The sequence below is a fragment of the Malania oleifera genome, chromosome 7, assembly GCF_029873635.1.
Source record: "Malania oleifera isolate guangnan ecotype guangnan chromosome 7, ASM2987363v1, whole genome shotgun sequence".
In the NCBI taxonomy this organism is placed as follows: domain Eukaryota; kingdom Viridiplantae; phylum Streptophyta; class Magnoliopsida; order Santalales; family Ximeniaceae; genus Malania; species Malania oleifera.
Genome location: NC_080423.1, coordinates 71,135,280 through 71,154,639, shown reverse-complemented (window position 1 = coordinate 71,154,639; position 19,360 = coordinate 71,135,280).

The window sequence follows — 19,360 nt, the reverse complement described above, 5'->3', positions numbered from 1 at the left end:
TTCTACCAAGCTATTTTTGTTGAGCAGCTCTTTGTGGGCATTTTCTGCCGAGCTGATCTTCATGGCAGCTCTTGCTGAGCTATTTTTTCCGAACAGCTCTTCGCGGTAATTTGTTAGGCATCCTTCTGGCCTCACGACTTGTGCTCGTCAGTTGGGCTAATTTTGCCTAATGAGTTATGCTCATTTGTTGGGTTGTCTTCTGGCCTCACGAATTTTGCTTGTCAATTGGACCGATTTTGCCTAATGAGTTATGCTCATTTTTTGGGCAGCCTTTTGGCCTCACGAGATTTGCTCGTTAATTGGGCCGATTTTGCCTAATGAGTTGTGCTCACTTGTTGAGCAGTCCTCTGACCTCACGAGCTTTACTTATCCAATAAGCCAATTTTGCCTGATGAGTTATGCTCATTTTTTGGGTAGTCTTCTAGTCTCACGAGGTTTGCTCGTCAGTTCAACTAATTTTGCGTAATGAGTTATGCTCACTTGTTAAGCAGTCTTCTGGCCTCACAAGCATTGCACGTCAGTTGGACCAATTCTTCTTTGCCTAATGAGTTGTGCTTATTTTTTGGGCTGAATTTGAATAGCGTGAGAGACAATGTAGTTATAGGTATGTATGCAAAATTTGATAATTTAATAAAGGCACACAAAATGTTTGAGTACATGACTGACAGAGATGTAATTTTATGGAACAATTTCTTTAGGCATGCTAGATTAGGTCAGAACCCCTTAGGGCATTGGTATGTGAGACATCTAGGGGAGTGTAGGACAGGAACTTACTTGTATGTCCTAACCCCCTAGGGGTACTCTACAACTTGTTACTCTCTTGCCCCTTCCCCATTTTAAAGGCCTCCCCTATATCCCTCAAACTCTTTCTCTTCAGATAAGCTCGCTCTCTTCTTGTGTCCATTACCTCTTCCAGATTAATATACTTCTACGCTCTTGCCATCAACTCCTCCGTGTCAACTAAAGATCTCTTTCTTAGAGAAGACGGGAAGTTTCCTACCTTAAGGGTTGTGGTTCGGGCTACCAACAACACTCCAATGTCTAGGTTGCGGATCTCCATGGTTGCGGTGACGAAGTGGTGCATGAACTTTTTCAGTATCTCCCGTTCTCCTTAAACTAAGTTCATCAGATGAGCCAAAGTTTTGACGATTCTTCGATTGTTGATGAAATGACTAGTAAACTGTTGTTCCATCTTAGAGAAGGAGCCAATTGATCCAAGCCGTAGGGTTCGGTACCAATCCCTGGCACTACCTTTAAGGATTGCTGCAAATGCCCGACACATGATGACCTCAAGTACGCTCTGCAATTGTATCAACAGCTTAAAGATTTCTAGATGATCGACTAGGTCAGTCAAACCCTTGTACCTTTCAATGGTTGGTATTTTGAATTTGCACGGCAGCGGGACCTCCATCACTTCTTTGGTGAACGGCGGCTCCGAGGATCTTAGAGACACTTCCCCATAGAAAGGGTTGGTTCCGCCCTCTTTTATCATCTTTTCAATTTGGTCTATCTTCTTAATCCTTTCCTCTAACTCGGTCGATCTTTGCTCGTTGACTCCTATGCTATTCGCGTCTTCCACCTTTTTAGTAAGGTTAGTTTTTTCCTCACTCTCCTTTTGTTTCTTTGATTTATTAGGTGGGGGACATGCTCTTCCTGACTCTTTTGTTGCAAAAGTAGGTTAAACATATCCTCCATTTTCTTTTGGAATGAGAGAAATCCCTCCATGGTGACCCCCAAATGTTCTACGGGTGTGGAGTGAATGAACTGGGATGATTCTTTTCCAACGGCAGGGCTGAAGCTTGAGCCGTGAGTAGTTGTCATTATTTGAGTGTCGGAGGTCGGAAGCAAAATGAGCACTTCTCAGAAGCGATTCCCACAAGCGGCGCCAACTGTTGCGGGATAAAGTAGTGATGACCTACAACGATGTTCTCCGACTTCCAAAAACCTAAAAAGGATGAAAATAAAGCAAGCTTGGAGGACCCGGGGTGTACTCCGAAGGGTCGCTCCAATGCCTAAGTAAATGGATGCTTTCAAGAGGTCGAATGCAATAGTAAGATTGGGTTAAAAGTGAGTTACCTTGCCTTGTTTGTACCACCCTTTTTTATAGTGGCGAGATTTGACCCTTGGGGTGATCCGTCATTATGACGCAGGGACGTGAATTGTTCCGAAGGTTTAAGGCGCTAGCGTGGATCTCTCCATTCATTATTGGATTAGAGCTAATTGCTCCTGTTAAAGAATTTGACTTGGGTAGTGATTGCTGGGTTTTGATTTCTTTTTATAAGTTGACATATTTAGGGCATATCACTTAATATAAATTTTGTAAAATTTAAAAACAAGTTGTTATTTTTTGTATTATTTGATTTTTTTTTTCAAAAGAGTTATTTTGAACAACTAAAGAAGCCCTTATTATTTTACTTTTTTAATGTGAATCTTGAAAAACTAAAAATAAAAGCCAAAAGTTTTTATAATTTTTAGAATGAATTAAAGAGAAAAATAATTTTCATAACCAAATGGGCCCTAAAGTTCTTTAAATTTCAGCAAGAAGTGAATTTTTTTTTTTTTAAATTTCAAAAATTTTGTATGTGGTATCTAAAATTTGACAAAAACATAAGGAATCTTTTTTGAGATTTTAGACTTGTATTTTTTCATAAAGATTGAGCGGTCCTTAATTGTAATCTTAAGTAGGTTAACACTTTTACACCAAATCTCAAAGCGGTTAATATCTTTTACCTTGATTTTTATAAACTCATAATTAGTTGTGCGTGCATATGTCATTAAAAAAATTCTATAATTAAAATAAAAATTAGTATACTTATTTTACTTATACACTTTCAAATACTGTAATTGAATTTATTATTTTTTTTGAAATTTATGTATATTTTTATTTCAATTATATTTAAATTCATATGATAATTTTATTTCAATTTAACTTTAAAAGTGTATAAAATAAATGATTTAGTTAAAAAAATTATTTCTAAATATTAAAATTTCTAGCAACATGTTGGCAAAATAACTAAAACCATAAAATATGATTTTTAGTTTTTCCTCAAATAATAAAAAACCTACAATGAAAATAAAAAACTAAAAATATAAACAATGCATTCTTATAATTTATTTTTTCATTGTAAAAAAATAAAAATAAAAAATAAAAAACAACAACGATACCAAATACGCCCTTAACAAATTAATCGGCTGAAAATCATAATGTTGAATCCTTATATTTTCCTAACTCTCTTGTTATTTTTTAGCTAATAGAAAACTTTGCTCGTCATGCTCCCCGCAACATTTACAACATTCTAAATATCTTATAGAAAGTATCTTGATTTATTTTTTGTCGCTCAATTAACAAACTTTGATACCAAATATAGACTTAAAAATTAATTCATTATTTATGTAAAAATGCAAATAAAACCACCATAAATGCAAATATGTTCCTTACACTGCCCCAATTAATATGTTCCTTACACTGCCCCAACTTAATGTTCCTTACACTGCCCCAATTAATATGTTCCCTACACTGCCCCAATTTAATGTTCCTTACACTGCCACATATTTAAAAAAAAAAAAAAAATGCAATAACATCCTCTATAGGATTTCATCATAAATAAAAATTTGAGAAAATAAGATAAATCTCCTTTTGGTTTCACAAAAAAATCATTAAGTCACCTTATAGTTTTATGGTAAACGCTAAACTCCTATCGGTTTTCAATACTATGAAAAGCTATAATGTCATTAGACATACTAAATAAAAAAACATTTTTTTAATTGACAAAAATGCCTTTAACTGATAATTCTTTTTTTCTTCAAACTCCCAAATAACACAAATCGTTTAATATATTCGGATTATTATTAAATAGAGCTTAGGTACATTCCTTAAAGCCTAGTTATGAGAATACTATATAGATTTAATCAATGGATGTATTGCATATAAAATAAAAATAAAAATTCAAGATATTCATTTTAGTTTCTAATCTCAATAATAATAAATCTAAAAATAATAGGAGAATAATATAATATTAACAAAAATTAATTAAAACATATTAATATTAATATAAAAATAGAGGTTAGTAGAACAGATGATGCCCTCGGTCTGATATGCCCTAAATATATCAACTTATAAAAGGAAGTCAAAACCCAACAATCACTACCCAAGTCAAATCCACTGGTGAGAGTAATTAACTCTAATGCAATAATGAAATGAGAGATCCACGCTGACAATTTAAACCTCCGGAGTGATCCACGCCCCCCGCGCCATAATGACATATCACCCCAAGGGTCAAATCTCGTTACTATAAAAAAGGGTGATGCAGACAAGCCAAGGTAAGTGATTCAATCCATTTTACTGTTGCATTTAGCATCTCCAGAGCATTCGTCTTACTTAAGCATTAGAGTGATTCAAAGATTCGGCCTACTCTCATCTATTTCTTATGTCGATTACTTAACACATTCAAGTAAACATGAGTTAACGGTATTATAACTTTTCATTATTTTAAAAATCACAAGAGTTTAATGATTGTAATAAAATCACATGGTAGCTTATTGATTTTGGGTTAAATCACAAGGGAGGTTGATTTATGTAATTTTCCCCCTAAAACTTCACCTTTTGCAGAAAGTTATTTTCACCATATGTATACACACTTTTCTTTTAAAAGTTAAATACAATGGTGCCTATATGATACACACATAATTATCTACACAAGTTAATAAAATTAAGGAAAAAAAACATTGACTTTTCTTGCGAATTGATTAAAAAAAAAACTCAATTCCTCTTTAAGGTTTCTAAATTTCAACCTCTCTCGATGTCTTTCAAAAAGAGAAGATCTTCCTCACTGAATTTATACATCGCTTAAATTTGGAATATTACAATATTACTATTTTGTGCCAATCATATTTATACAAAATAGGGGTAGGCAATGTGAATAACAAATAATTAGACAAGCATGCTCCTATGGGTTACTCAAGACTCATTAGTTAGAGTTGGAATCTTCACATAACATCTTTGTATTTAAATGAAAGAGAGTAGAAAAGTAGATAATTATCCCATTGAATTGTTAGGGATAAGCATGAGCTAGGGCCTCCAGATAGCCCATCATTTTCACAAAGCTGGTTGAAGTGATATTAATTTTGTTAAATGGGACAGCTCTGTGGAAAATTTTATCAACTGAGCTAGGAAAATGACATTGATCATTCACCATAAGCCTGCATAATGCGTGTGCCTTTCCAAATTGTTAACAGTGGGTATGCCACACTCATATAAAGCAAATATGATTTTTTGAATTTTTAGGAGAGGGACATGACTCCAGGATTTGCCTCATGGATTCTTCTTTTCCTATTTGGACTATCTGTATTTTAGTGACCCCTAGGGTTAATCATAGCTTCATCATGCATTGACATGAAGCTCCTTTTTTTTTTTTTGGGTATGGTAACGATTGCTAGTGATGATATTTCTTTGGCACACAAAATAAATATAAAAGAAGATATGAAAAAAGCAACATATATATAATTAAAAAGAAACTAACAAATGATTAACTTATAGTTAATAATTGACTTAAAGGAAGTATTTTTTTTTCCTTTTGTTATGAGCATGAAATGCTCAAACCTTTAACGCCAAGTGTACGATTGTTGGAGAATTATTTACAAAATTGTGTTAAAAAAAAAAAAAAGGGCTTTTGGTAAGTCGGTAATGTTACGAACTTACTAAAAGTCAGTTTTGTAGAATGCATGGTTTTTAATAATACCATCTTTTGGAAAGTCGATTTATAAAGATAAAATTGACTATATATCTAAAAGTTGATTTCTCTAGAATGCATGGTTTGATGTGGGATTTCAAGCAAAGTTTACATAAGCTTACTGACTTTTGAAAAGTCAGTTCTTATAGAATGCATGACTTTACATAGCCCTCTATGCAAAATTGTCGTATTCTTACAGACTTTTGGAAATTCAATTTATGAAGACAAAACAGACTATCCAAAAGTTTGTTTCTATCCCTTCATGCAAAATTTATGTCAGCCTTACCCATTTGAAAAGTCAATTAATGTTCAACTAACCAACTTTTCAAAATTTAGTTATTCTTTTCATCATGCATCACATGCTATAACCTTATGTAGCCAAAAGTTTGTTTTCCCTTCATCCTAACTTTCCAAAAGTTTTTAATTTTGCATGCAAAGTTACTTAACCCTTCATTGACTTTTCAAAAGTCAGTGCGTTAAAAAATTTCATCCCTCCTCATGTAGTTTATATAATGAATTGGGTTTCAAAAGTTGGTTTCTTAAAATAATTTGATTTACATTCAAAGTATTTCACAACCACATATAATATATATATATATATATATATATATATATATATATAATGAATAAAAGGAGTCATCTCTTGCACGAAAACACCCACATCAACTAACTGATTTTCCAAACTTGATTTCTATTTTACATGACATTTTACGTGCACTTTCATACAACCTTCATGTAAGACCTACTGATTTTCAATTTGTATGGATAAATGTGAATCGCATGCAAATTTTACGTAACCCTTATCTTAATGTAATAATTGGAAGATAAATAGCCAAATATCTCATCGGTACATAGATATACTTAAACAAATTAAAATCAGCTTAGCCTAACCCTTTCAAAGTTGGAGCAAAACCTTCCCTTCTAGGTAAATATGGAAAATAGGACATTACTAGTTTATATTGTCATCCCTCTAATATTAAATTCTACCACAAATAACATATATATATATATATATATATATATATATATATATATATATATATATAGACACACACATATTTTATTTTATCCTCTAGAATTTTAACCTATACAAATTCTTCGGATCGGCACCAAATCAAAGGAGGACCAGACCAGTCCTATAGTTGTAAATAAAATAATAATAATTTTTTTTTTTTGTTTTTTTGTCAATTTCTTGTTATCAAAAGCCTTGCTACCCCACGTGTGAAGCCTAATTGCTGCCCGAGCATGCACATTTAGGCTAATGGGAAGGAAATAAAATAATATGATTGATGTATTATTATTATTATTATTATTATTATTATTATTATTATTTGTGTTGCATATGTGAATCTGTTGTTGTTAAAAATTTCACCCCTCCCCCTTCTTGCAGTTTATATAATGATTGGGTTTCAAAAGAGTTTCTTAAATTACTTATTTTACAATTACATATAACAATATGTAATGAATAAAATGGGTCCCTTCTTACATGCAAAGGTTCACATCAACTAACCAATTGTCCAAAGTTGGTTTTTATTTTGCATAACATTTTACATGCACCTTCATGCAACCGTCACGTGAGACCTACATATGCAAAGGCTGATTTTCAATTTTCATGGATAAACGTAAACCTTTGCATGCAAATTTTACGTAACTCCTATCTCGGTTTGATAATTGACTGATAAATAGTCAAACATCTCATTTGTACATGGCATAGTAGGTGAGGGTACAAAGGCAGAGGCCTTGTTGTAGTAATTATGAGTACACATACTCAGGTTCAATTTCAATGACTTTTTTTTTTTTTTTTTTTCCACATTTATTGGCCAAACTACCATTGGATATGGCAGAGGAAAGTCGTGTTGATGGCGATGGTTGGTCATCAATTTTGATGCGTATGAAGATATTTTGGTGGAGGCTAGCGATTCTAGTATTTCGCCGCCAGTGAATGCGTTTGTGGATATTGATTTGGGAAAGGGCTCGATCAATAATATTAGAAGGTATATATAGGTATGTGAAACACACTCCAATTGTCACACCACATGCATAGCCATTGTGATTGTAGGGTGAGACTTGATAAGATGTGCGTATAAGTCAAATTTTTCAAAGCATGCCCGCAATAACTATCGCAAGAAGAAGTTCAATCTGATTGCTATCACAACCTGAAGTATGCTAATTTTAGTTGCATATTCCACCAAAAATACACCATGCAAAGGATAGGTTGGTTACTATTCCTTGGGAATTTTCAAAAGGGAATAAGAAGTCCAATTCTTCAAAGCATGCCTATAAAAATTATCAATGGAAGAAATTTAACCTGATTGTTGTTATTACCTAAAGTAAGCTAACTTTAGTAATTGTGAGTATACTCTATTTCAATTTCAATTTCAATTCGCTTTTATTTTCCATATTTATTGGCCAAATTACTGTTGGATATTGGTGAGGAGATCATGTCGATGGCGATGGGGAGTCATCAATTACGATGCATGTCAGGATATTATGGTGGAGGCTAGCTGTCTAATATTTTGCCTTTAATGAACATGTTTGCTGATATTGATTTGGGGCAGGGCCTGAATGATAATATGAGGAGGTACAAGTATGTGAAGCCTACTCCAATTCAACGCCACACGCATACCCATTGCGATTGCAGGGTGAGACTTGAAGGCGTGTGTGTAGAAAACGAATTCTTCAAAACATGCTTGTAATTAAAGGGGCCTACTACAGAATAGTCCTAAGATTTGTTGTAGTGCATACGAATAACCAAAAAAAAAAAAAGATCTTGTATACTCGGGTTAAACAAAAATCCAATCTTTCAAACCTGGATCACAATAAAAATTTGATCTAGAAAATCCTAATTGCATGATTAAAATCATACCTACGAGATCACTCTGGTTTGATCTCGAATATGCAAGCACGAAGAAGAACTCCCGAATTTGCAAGCACAAAGAGGAACTCCAGGATCTGCAAGATCGAAGAAGAGCTCATGATGACGACCAGGGATCTTCTACTGTATTCCCTGAACACGCCTTGCTCCTCAGAGAGTGGGCTAGTCAACAGCGGCTAGGGTTTGCTTCTCACGAAGACATCTGCCTCTGTATGTGCATTTTCGTCTTACCCTCGTCGCTGAATGGAGCGCATGTATATAGGCTACAACAGGGACCTCTGGGCAGATATGACTAGGGCTTCCAACGTAATTAAGAACTTCCAATCCAACTCGGATTAATCCTTAATTACGTTAATTACAATTCATACCACTAAAGAATTGTAGTTGCACTCCCTGTTATATTCGAAATTAAATTTCGAGTTCTTATTATTAAATGCTTATTTATCTCCCCACGTAAAGATTACAAATACCCGTCAATTACTGATAATTTAATTAATTGACATATTAATTCCCTGAGACATTCCACTTAGTTTATTTGATGTGTCGGATTCAAAAGCCACCTGCAGGGTTTGACACAATCAAAACTTATAAGCTTCCTCAAGGGGGTATCATCAATCCTGATACTAGGACGTGGATTTCATCAATAATTAATGTTCACCATACACATAATGTCATTACCTAACTCACTGAGTTTATCGACCCATAAAGAATCTCACTCTTCTATGAATCAAAGTAAAAAACACTACATGCACGTGTCCAATAATCATATTAGGATTAAGAGCATAAGCACTCATAATAATCATAAGGTATTAATTTTTTTATATAGTCAGTATAAAAAAAAATTATCCCAAGGCGTACCTGTTCAATACACACAAAGTGTACTAGCACAAGGAGTTAAAACTATACCATTCCCCATAGTCAAGGCAGACCTATTAAAACCTTGTGCTATAGTCCTACGAATGGTGTGTCCAATTCCATTTAAGCTTGTGAACAATAAACTTATATTCTATAAGAGCAGATGATCTAATCTTCTCTGCGTAAGTCGTACTCTACAAACTATATCACCTACTATATAGAATAAAACACACACATGCATAATCATTAAATAGATAATGTCAAGCAAACATTACTTACAAAGATTCTCATTAAAATGGAATAACTAAAGTTTTAATAAACAATAAAGCTGATTACATAAAGCATGTCTTTCGGTATAAATCTCTAACAATCTCCCACTTATACTCAAAGCCATGCTGCTATAAATCTCACTCTCATTCCCTATACATGACTATTAAAAGTACTAACTGGTAAGACTTTTGTAAACGGGTCTACTAGGTTTCTTGCTGATGCAATCTTGGCCACCATCACATCACCTCTCCTCACAATATCTTGTATCATGTGATACTTATGCTCAATGTGTTTTGCCCTCTTGTGGGTCTTGGGTTCCTTTGATTTAGCAACCACCCCGCTATTATCATAGTAAAGTGTAATAGGCTATTGTACTAAAGGCACCACTTTTAGATCCAATAGAAATTTCCTAAGTCAAACGGCCTCCTTGGCTGTCTTAGAGGCTGCCACATATTCGGCCTCCATAGTGGAATCAACAACACATGATTGTTTGATACTCCTCCCACTAATGGTTCCACATCCTAGGGTAAACACATTTCTCAAGGTTGATTTTCTAGAATCCTTATCTAACTAAAAATCTGAGTCTGTGTCCCCAATGGGTACTAGACTATCTTCTTGATAAACCAACATATAATCCCTAGTCCTTTTCAGGTACTTGATTATATGTTTTACCACAATCTAGTGTTCCCACCCTAGGTTAGACTGATATCTGTTGACCTTGCCTACGAAAAAACAGATGTCAAGTCTAGTGCAAAGCATAGCATATATAAGGCTTCCTACTGCTGATGCATAAGGAATTGCCTTCATGTTCTCTACCTCAATCGGTGTTTTAGGAGACTGATTCTTGGATAGAGAGATTCCATGTCTGAAAGGGAGTAACCCTTTCTTGGAATCTTGTATGCTGAAATGGGCAAGAATCATATTGATATAAGTAGCTTGTGATAAGCCTAACATCCTTTACTTGCAATCACGCAAAAGCTTGATCCCTAGGATGTGACTGGATTCTCCCAAGTCCTTCGTGTCGAACTCTCCGAATAACCATACCTTAGCCAAAGATAATACCCCTACATCGTTTTCGATAAGTAAGATATCATCCACATATATCACCAAGAATACCACCACGTTTCCATCATGCTTTTTGTATACACATGACTTATTAGGGCATTGATCAAAACCATAAGATTTAATGGCTTGATCAAAATGGATGTTCCAAGACCTAGACACCTACTTAAGTCCATAAATGGACTTAAGCTTACCCAACATGTGTTATTGGCCTACTACTGCAAAACCATCTGGTTACACCATATAGATGCACTCATCAAGACTTCCATTAAGGAAAGCTATCTTGACATCCATTTGCCAAATTTCATAATCGAAATAAGTTGCAATGGATAAGAGAATCTGGTTAGACTTTAGCATGGCTACCAGCAAGAAAGTTTCCTCATAGTTGATTCCTAAACCCTTTCGCAACAAGCGTAGCCTTGAAGGTTTCCACCCTCCCATATGCTCCTCTCTTCTTCTTATAGATCCACTTGCATCTGATGGGTTTTATCCCTTCGAGTGGCTCTACAAGATCCAAGAATTGATAAGAGTACATGGACTCCATCTCTGATTTCATAACCTTCAGCCAAAGTTCTGCATCTTTATTTTGAAGTACTTCACAGTAGTTACCGGAATCAGTATCCAGTTCATCAGGGATCTTGTCTTAAGACTCTCCCAGGAACATATACTGATCAGGCTGGCGTTTAACCTTCCCACTACGGCAAGGCACATTTTGCTATGTTGATCCTGATCCTTGTGCACTATCATTCTGCCCTAGTTGTACAGCCGACGTATTGATGGTAGCTGCACGTGATGGGTCATACTCAGCTCAAGTTACAACATTCCTCCTACTACGATGAGGCAATGGGATGTCAATAACTGTGTCTTTTGGTGGTTCTTCTTGCACTATCGGTATAACTGGTATATCTCCTCTCAACTTTTCTAGAACAATCCTACTTTTGGGTTTGTGGTTCATTACATAGTCCTCTTCTAAGAATGACCTTCTGATCTTTAGGACAATAAAATAAAACACTTTTCGTTCCTCTAGGGCAGCCAAAAAATAAACAGCTATCTGTCCCTGATTCCAACTTTTCTACTTTCTTCTTTAGCACGTGTGCTGGACTACCCCATATCTGAACATGTCGTAGACTAGGTTTGCGCCTAGTCCACAATTCTATGGGTGTAGTAGGTACTGACTTAAATGGGACAAAGTTCAGAATATAGGCTGCTATTTCGAGTGCGTGCTCCCAAAACAAATTAGGCAAATCTGAATAACTCATTAGAGATTTGAACATGTCCATAAGAGTCCTTGAAAAGGAGCAAAACCCTTGAAAAGGCTAGCTCTATGATTAGAGATTGAGAACTTTTTTTTATCTAAAGCTTGAGTTTTAATATTAGAAGGAGCTGAGAAGGTGTAACAATTTAAAATAATAAGAAAGATAATAAAAGGAAAAGGGGAACTAGAAGAAAGGGAAAAGAAATTTTAAAGGGTAATAAGTAGGTGCTCGTCGATGAACTTCATTTTCTCGTCGACGAGCGATCTTTTCAAGCCTCATCACCAAGTATGCATGTCTCATCGACAAGGGTTTACCAAGAGAGGTCCTCATATTTCTGAATTTCATCGACAAGCTCTCGGTTTCGTCCACGAACTGTGTTCTTGGGCTTGTCGACGAGTCCAGATGTCTCATCAATGAGGCCACATGGAAAGTTGCCTATAAATAGGCAAAAATTAGAATTTCAGCGAAGGATTTCATTTTTCTTCTGTTTCTCTCTTTAAAAACAGCCCCTTGGCCTTCTCTCTTCGAATTCGGCCCGAATTTAGCTCGATTCGATGATCGAAAGCTACCGTGAGACTCCTAAGAAGATTCTCTACAACATAGGCGGATCATGTTTTCAGTTTGGAGTACTTGGGACTCACTCCAAAATCAAGGTAAGTGAGATATCTTGGAGTTTCCTTGTTAAATATAATTATTTGGAGCCTAAGAAGCATTAAATGAGTATTTTTGTAAGATTTGAGTGAGTTGGGAATTTTGGATTACAGGGTCTCGTTTTCTGTTCGATTTAGGCAGGAATTTGAGGAGAAGGTAAGGGGAAATACTTTATAATAGATTTTTATTAATTTTAAACTGGTTTAATTTTGGGTATAAAATTCTATATATATTTAGGCAAATTATTTTGAACAGTACAGACATTAAAAATATTGGTTTTGATTATATATTATATTGGGAAAAATCGTGTGGCATGAAAACAACTTTGATAATTAAATGGTTGCAAGTACTGCAGAATTATGATTTAGTGTGTGATTGTGAATACTGTTTGGGCTACGAATTCTGTTTGGTTGAAATACTGGTTGGTTGTGGATACTGTATGATTGTGTATACTCTGGTAGATACGTGGATGTTCTTGAGTGGTTGGTTTGTTATTGATTTTTGTTGTGATTCATGTAAATTGTGATATAGCGTTGGTAGTGGTATGAGGAGGTCGTTATATCATACTTGATATAACCGTCATATAACGTTGGTAGTGGTATGAGGAGGTCATTATATGACTGTTTATATTGGGGGTAAAACATTGGCAGTGGTATGAGGAGTTTGTTTTACCTATTTACCATGAACAGGGTGGTATGTGTTGTAATAAGTGTGATGATTAGTCCTGTGTAAACCGTGTAACATGTGTGGTTGATAGTCCTGTGTGGACCAGTCCTATGTGGACATGTATATTGTATGTATGATAGTCTTGTGTGTATTGGCTTTGGTGCAATCCGAAGAGGGGGGTGAATTAGTATTTAAAAATTTTTATCCCCTAGGTCAATCCATTAATAACAATAATACATAAGCCTAAGGTCAATCTAGTGCATGTAAAATAAATCTGTAAAGACCCAGAAATTTAAAAGGATTAAAATAATTTACAAAAAAATGAATAAATAAAATAACAAACAAATAAATAAAAGGAATGATGTGAAAAAAAAATTAAAATCAAATTAAATTAAGTAACTAAATTATTAGTTGTTAAATTAAATATTATTATATTGAATTTAAAAAAATATAATAATTAAAATAAGATATATATATATATATATATATATATATATATGTAAAGTTACTTTTACTAAAGATAAGAAGAAGAAGAAAGAAGAAGAAAGAAGAAGCAGAGAAGCAGTGCACGCCCCCCACCCTCCTGAAATTTCTTTCCTGCCAGTCGCAGCCACTTCCGTCTCCGTCTCTGTCTCTCTCAATTTTTTGGTAAATTTGCAGCGGATCGGGAAACGGAAGGTGCCATTGGATTCCTGATTCCGTTGCCGACATTTCTACTGGAGCAGATTGGTTGTGGGAACGACTTAGGCACTACTCCTGGGGAAAGGTAATTTTTCCCCATTTTCTCAATTTTACTTTAAATCTGTTGTTTAATTGGCGAACGGGTACCACCATGTGGTCCTAGTCGTCGTCGTCGTCATTTTGACGTAGATAATTTTTCAATTAGGATTTTCTAGGCCCTACTCCAAAGCGAGAGTGGGATTTGGAAAATTTGGCAAATTAGTTAAATATGCGGGTATAACTGTAAATTGAAAATTATGACCCTAGAAAATATTTAAATAGTATGTTATTTAGAAATAATTTAAATAAAATTAGGGTTTTTGAATCAGGGCTCAGGTAAGCGCCGCGAGTGTAATTTTGGGCCCCGCAGGCATAATTTAGAAAAATAAGTGGGAGTGTTAAATATTAGTTTAAATGTTAATTTGAGGTATGTGGAGCTTAGGGAAGGCTAGATGGGTAGTATTTTGGGGAAATGAATTAATTAATTTGGAAAATTTGGTAATTTGGTTATATTTAAGGATACATTTAATAATTTAGAATTTATGGGTCTAGAAATTATTAAAATAATATTTTATTTAAGAATAATTTATTGAAATTAGGAATTTAATTTCAGGATCCGGGTGAATGCCATAGGCATTTTTTTTCGGGGTCCCTATTAGCGTAGTTCAAGAAACAAGGTAAGGGAGAAATTTATATATTAAATCAGGTTTTTCATGAATAAAAAATGAACATGTGTTATTTATGTATTTATGATTTTATGTGGGTTTAAAATCCCAACCATGAAATTTATGTTTTCTAAGCCTAGGATTGTTGATATAGTTATGTATGTGTGAAAGTAAACAAACGAAAGTGAAATGAATTTTCTTAGGAATTATGTAAGAAATGAAGTGTATTTTGAGCATGTAAATGTTAAATGTGGGTTGGCTTATTTTATGAGAAATATGTATGAATTTTACTGCTAAATTGTGTGGCATGAGAATCTGTGCACGTTATATTTGAAATTAAATTTCAAACTCTTATTATTAAATGCTTATTTATCTCCCCACGTAAAGATTACAAATACCCGTTAATTAAAATAAATTACTGATAATTTAATTAATTGACATATTAATTCCCTGAGACATTCCACTTAATTTATTTGATGTGTCGGATTCAAAAGCCACCTGCAAGGTTTGACACAATCAAAACTTATAAGCTTCCTCAAGGGGGTATCATCAATCCTGATACTGGGACATGGATTTCATCAATAATTAATGTTCACCATACACATAATGTCATTACCTAACTCACTAAGTTTATCGACCCATAAAGAATCTCACTCTTCTATGAATCAAAGTAAAAAACACTACATGCACGTGTCCAATAATCATATTAGGATTAAGAGCATAAGCACTCATAATAATCATAAGGTATTAATTTTTTTATATAGTCAGTATAAAAAAAATTATCCCAAGGCGTACCTGTTCAATACACACAAAGTGTACTAGCACAAGGAGTTAAAACTATACCATTCCCCATAGTCAAGGCAGACCTATTAAAACCTTGTGCTATAGTCCTACGAATGGTGTGTCCAATTCCATTTAAGCCCGTGAACAATAAACTTATATTCTATAAGAGCCAATGATCTAATCTTCTCTGCGTAAGTCGTACTCTACAAACTATATCACCTACTATATAGAATAAAACACACACATGCATAATCATTAAATAGATAATGTCAAGCAAACATTGCTCACAAAGATTCTCATTAAAATAGAATAACTAAAGTTTTAATAAACAATAAAGCTGATTACATAAAGCATGTCTTTCGGTATAAATCTCTAACAATCTCCCACTTATACTCAAAGCCATGCTGCTATAAATCTCACTCTCATTCCCTATACATGACTATTAAAAGTACTAACTGGTAAGACTTTTGCAAACGGGTCTACTAGGTTTCTTGCTAATGCAATCTTAGCCACCATCACATCACCTCTCTTCACAATATCTTGTATCATGTGATACTTATGCTCAATGTGTTTTGCCCTCTTGTGGGTCTTGGGTTCCTTTGATTTAGCAACCACCCCGCTATTATCATAGTAAAGTGTAATAGGCTATTGTACCAAAGGCACCACTCTTAGATCCAATAGAAATTTCCTAAGTCAAACGGCCTCCTTGGTTGTCTCAGAGGCTGCCACATATTCGGCCTCCATAGTGGAATCATCAACACATGATTGTTTGATACTCATCCCACAAATGGTTCCACATCCTAGGGTAAACACATTTCTCAAGGTTGATTTTCTAGAATCCTTATCTGACTAAAAATCTGAGTCTGTGTCCCGAATGGGTACTAGACTATCTTCTTGATAAACCAACATATAATCCCTAGTCCTTTTCAGGTACTTGATTATATGTTTTACCACAGTCTAGTGTTCCCACCCTAGGTTAGACTGATATCTGTTGACCATGCCTACGAAAAAACAGATGTCAAGTCTAGTGCAAAGCATAGCATACATAAGGCTTCCTACTGCTGATGCATAAGGAATTGCCTTCATGTTCTCTACCTCAATCGGTGTTTTAGGAGACTGATTCTTGGATAGAGAGATTCCATGTCTGAAAGGGAGTAACCCTTTCTTGGAATCTTGTATGCTGAAATGGGCAAGAATCATATTGATATAAGTAGCTTGTGATAAGCCTAACATCCTTTACTTGCAATCACGCAAAAGCTTGATCCCAAGGATGTGACTGGATTCTCCCAAGTCCTTCGTGTCGAACTCTCCGAATAACCATACCTTAGCCGAAGATAATACCCCCACATCGTTTTCGATGAGTAAGATATCATCCACATATATCACCAAGAATACCACCACATTTCCATCATGCTTTTTGTATACACATGACTTATTAGGGCATTGATCAAAACCATAAGATTTAATGGCTTGATCAAAATGGATGTTCCAAGACCTAGACACCTGCTTAAGTCCATAAATGGACTTAAGCTTACCCAACATGTGTTATTGGCCTACTGCTACAAAACCATCTGGTTACACCATATAGATGCACTCATCAAGACTTCCATTAAGGAAAGCTATCTTGACATCCATTTGCCAAATTTCATAATCGAAATAAGTTGCAATGGATAAGAGAATCTGGTTAGACTTTAGCATGGCTACCAGCGAGAAAGTTTCCTCATAGTTGATTCCTAAACCCTTTCACAACAAGCGTAGCCTTGAAGGTTTCCACCCTCCCATATGCTCCTCTCTTTTTCTTATAGATCCACTTGCATCCAATGGGTTTTATCCCTTCGAGTGGCTCTAAAAGATCCAAGAATTGATAAGAGTACATGGACTCCATCTCTGATTTCATAGCCTTCAGCCAAAGTTCTGCATCTTTATTTTGAAGTACTTCACAGTAGTTACCGGAATCAGTATCCAGTTCATCAGGGATCTTGTCTTAAGACTCTCCCACGAACATATACTAATCAGGCTGGCGTTTAACCCTCCTACTATGGCAAGGCACATTTTGCTGTGTTGATCCTGATCCTTGTGCACTATCATTCTGCCCTAGTTGTACAGCCAACGTATTGATGGTAGCTGCACGTGATGGGTCATACTCAGCTCAAGTTACAACATTCCTCCTACTACGATGAGGCAATGGGATGTCAATAACTGTGTCTTTTGGTGGTTTTTCTTGCACTATCGGTATAGCTGGTATATCTCCTCTCAACTTTTCTAGAACAATCCTACTTTTGGGTTTGTGGTTCGTTACATAATCCTCTTCTAAGAATGACCTTCTGATCTTTAGGACAATAAAATAAAACACTTTTCGTTCCTCTAGGGTAGCCAAAAAATAAACAGCTATCTGTCCTTGATTCCAACTTTTCTACTTTCCTCTTTAGCACGTGTGCTGGACTACCCTATATCTGAACATGTCGTAGACTAGGTTTGCGCCTAGTCCACAATTCTATGGGTGTAGTAGGTACTGACTTAAATGGGACAAAGTTCAGAATATAGGCTGCTATTTCGAGTGCGTGCTCCCAAAATAAATTAGGCAAATCTGAATAACTCATCAGAGATCTAACCATGTCCATAAGAGTCCTTGAAAAGGAGCAAAACCCTTGAAAAGGCTAGCTCTATGATTAGAGATTGAGAACTTTTTTTTATCTAAAGCTTGAGTTTTAATATTAGAAGGAGCTGAGAAGGTGTAACAATTTAAAATAATAAGAAAGATAATAAAAGGAAAAGGGGAACTAGAAGAAAAGGAAAAGAAATTTTAAAGGGTAATAAGTAGGTGCTTGTCGATGAACTTCATTTTCTCGTCGACGAGCGATCTTTTCAAGCCTCACCACCAAGTATGCATGTCTCATGGACAAGGGTTTACCAAGAGAGGTTCTCATATTTCTGAATTTCGTCAACAAGCTCTCGGTTTCGTCCACGAACTGTGTTCTTGGGCTTGTCGACGAGTCTAGATGTCTCATCAATGAGGCCACATGGAAAGTTGTCTATAAATAGGCAAAAATTAGAATTTCAGCGAAGGATTTCATTTTTCTTCTGTTTCTCTCTTTAAAAACAGCCCCTTGGCCTTCTCTCTTCGAATTCGGCCCGAATTTAGCTCGATTCGATGATCGAAAGCTACCGTGAGACTCCTAAGAAGATTCTCTACAACATAGGCGGATCATGTTTTCAGTTTAGAGTACTTGGGACTCACTCCAAAATCAAGGTAAGTGAGATATCTTGGAGTTTCCTTGTTAAATATAATTATTTGGAGCCTAGGAAGCATTAAATGAGTATTTTTGTAAGATTTGAGTGAGTTGGGAATTTTGGATTACAAGGTCTTGTTTTCTGTTCGATTTAGGCAGGAATTTGAGGAGAAGGTAAGGGGAAATACTTTATAATAGATTTTTATTAATTTTAAACTCGTTTAATTTTGGTTATAAAATTCTATATATATTTAGGCAAATTATTTTGAACAGTACATACATTAAAAATATTGGTTTTGATTATATATTATATTGGGAAAAATCGTGTGGCATGAAAACAACTTTGATAATTAAATGGTTGCAAGTACTGCAGAATTATGATTTAGTGTGTGATTGTGAATACTGTTTGGGCTACGAATTCTGTTTGGTTGAAATACTAGTTGGTTGTGGATACTGTATGATTGTGTATACTCTGGTAGATACGTGGATGTTCTTGAGTGGTTGGTTTGTTATTGATTTTTGTTGTGATTCATATAAATTGTGATATAGTGTTGGTAGTGGTATGAGGAGGTCGTTATATCATACCTGATATAACCGT